The following is a 2,926-nucleotide window of genomic DNA, read 5'->3' on the forward strand; positions in this document are numbered from 1 at the left end:
TGATAATTAAAGTCATTTGAAGTGATTATGTCCATCCTTTCTGTAATAAGAATCTTTACATTAACTGCACATTTGAAATCAAATTTGGGTATTAAGCATAAAGCTGTAGCAACCATGTAAATTAATCTATATGTTTTTAGTATGGTCACCATTTGAAGCAAAACAATTATTCAGATCTAATTTCATATCAGGACGTTGCTGTATTTAAAAACAAACAAAAAAGCAATAGAGTCTTCTAGGTAAGGGATCTACATATAAAATCTGTGTCCTTAAGGGGACTAGCTCAATTCTGCTATTAAAATGAAAAAGAAAGTTTGTAAAACTACTCCCTCACCAAGCTTTTCAACCACATTGATGCCTACAAGACAAAACAAAACACTAAATTTAATTTTTCTAAACAGTTAACTCAAGAATATTGAAAATTCTCAATCTGGATCTTTGTATATTTAATATTCATTTACCTGGTTTAAAAAGAAAATATGAAGATGGATCAATAATCACTTAGCTATGCAATTGACATTTTTCTTTCAACATTTGAAGTAAAATAAAAACTTAAGTACTGTATAATCAGAGCTTCCGCATGTGTGGATTCCCTAGTGTATATATCCAGATAAACTTTGAATAAAAGTTGTTCCCTTCAAATATGATTTACTAATTCTCATTAGTGCTTAATGCCTTTAAACAATACTTAGCACAGCTGCTTTTGAAACTCAGTATTTAATTGTTGTTAATGGGACAACCAGTTATGAAAGACCAATGAGACTTCAAGATGGGTAGAGTTTTGATTTTGTGCAATAAATATTGCCACTGAATTTTGAAAGGTTCTTTTTATTAAAAAAAAATGGCAACTTGAAATTACTTACTGTCGTTTGTGTAGTTAGAAACTTAATTATAATCACTAGCTATTAGATTTTAATTTAAAGTGACAGAATGCTTCTTGTTTTAGTTGTAAAATCTCCACTTCTGATATAATCTCCATTAGTTCTGAACAGTGTTGCTACTGCACCTTCATTTGACTAGAAAATTGCCAGCAAGAGCCCCTCTAATGAATAATACAATTGCAAAACACCATAAAGCACTCCAGTCTGATTAGTTTCATAAAAAGGATGATAAGCTATCTCATGATTAGCATATTATCATGAAAAACAGCAAAACTTTTGTTTTATGGTGTTTCCTTGGTATTAAAACTAGGTATAATGAGTTAGAGGACTAGATAAGTGATTGAAATTATGATCATGCCGTGACAATAGGAAACCACCACCATCTCAGATGAAATCAGAAGATTCAAGATATGAAAGAAGTTTGGCTGAATCATAATTTTCAGAAAATATTTTATACTAGAGGCCTGGTACACGAAATCTGTGCACTTCGAGGAGGGCGTCCCTCAGACTGGCGTGTGCCCTCTCGCAGTCAGAGAGCCCTGGGGAGATGTCCGACTGACAGCTTAGTGGGCCTAAGCTGTCAGTTGGACATCATTAGCATTGCCACAGAGGCGGGAGAGGCTCCCACCACTGCTGCTGTGCTAGGCAGCTGTGAGCCTGGCTTCTGGTTGAGCACGCTCCCCCTGTGGGAGCCAGCTTCTGCATTAGGTGTCTGCCTCCTGGTGGTCAGCGTGCATCACAGTGACTGGTCATCCCACCATTCGGTCATTTGCATATTAGCCTTTTATAATATAGGATACACTGTAGATGAGGCCCCCTAGAACCATAAGAAATGCAAAAAATTCACTGTTAACTATTTTCTAATTGCCCCCACTTAAAAGCAAATCCCCCCCGCCCCCCGTGGGGCGTGTGCTGCACGTTGGGAACCAGTGGGCTTGACACCTTTCCTCTCTGAGCTTCATTTCTGAATACATACGCATATACCATGGGAATTGTAATCTCTTCTCCATCTACCTCACTGGGTTGTCATGAGGAGATTCTGAGCTAATAAAGCTAGAACTGTTTCATCAAGTAAGTGATGTCTAAACGCGGGAAGGGATTGTTATTTTTAAGCCCATGGGTACCCTCACAGGTAGCAGGTGCTGATTAGGGAAGGAGGACGTGATTGTTTCCTGGGACTGTAGCTATGGAAGCTTTGCAGAGGGTTCCGCAGGCCTCAGAGGGATAGGCTCTGGCCAGCAGCCCTGTAGCAGTGGTCATCCCTGGATGTGCTGGCGAGGGGCAGGGAGTTAGGGGGGCACTAGGGGAGCAGTGAGGCCGAAGGGGAAGTAACTGTCAAACCTTCCCGCTTGGCACCATTCTTTAAATTGTATGTGGCTGTTCGCAGCTGTTTCTGCTCAGGGCAGGTATGCAATCTCCTGGAGTGGGGTGGGGGCTGGGCCAGGGTGGAGCTAGGCGGGCTAAGAGGGCGGGTTTAGCTGCACCCCCAGCAAGGTTCACTGCTCTTCCTCTGTGGAGACAGCACTGCTGCTGTGGGGCAGGGGAAGGGCCTGACCCTGGGGATCTGCTCAGGCCTGCCTCCACACACACCTGAAGTTGTAAGGAGAAGAGGCATGGAGCTTGGGTCGCCGGGGGCATGACCAACTTGAAAATGACCATCAGCCTCTCACCCAGGCTGGCCAGGCACCCCAGTGGGACCCCCACCCTGATCTGGGACACCCTTCAGGGCAAACCAGCTGGCCTCCACCTGTGCACCAGGCCTCTATCCTATATAATGAAAGGGTAATATGCAAATTGACCCTAACAGCAGAATGACTGGGAATGACTGGTCACTATGACACACACTGACCACCAGGGGTCAGACGCTCAAAGCAGGAGCTGCCCCCTGGTGGTCAGTGCGCTCCCAAAGGGGGAGCTCTGTTCAGCCACAAGCCTGGCTGATGGCTGCGAGCACAGGAATGGTGGCAGGAGCTTCTCCCACCTCCTCAGCAGCACTAAGAATGTTCAACTGCAGCTTAGGTCTGCTCCCTGCTGGCAAGTGGACA

General features: G+C 43.8%; 1 pseudogene; it reads left to right on the forward strand.

The window, feature by feature from the left end:
- The first annotated feature begins 1,997 nt into the window (after positions 1-1,997).
- Positions 1,998-2,926, forward strand: part of LOC102770125 — a 2,453-nt pseudogene continuing 1,524 nt past the window's right edge.

Source organism: Myotis davidii, unplaced genomic scaffold (assembly GCF_000327345.1).
Source record: "Myotis davidii unplaced genomic scaffold, ASM32734v1 scaffold1331, whole genome shotgun sequence".
Taxonomy (NCBI): Eukaryota; Metazoa; Chordata; class Mammalia; order Chiroptera; family Vespertilionidae; genus Myotis; species Myotis davidii.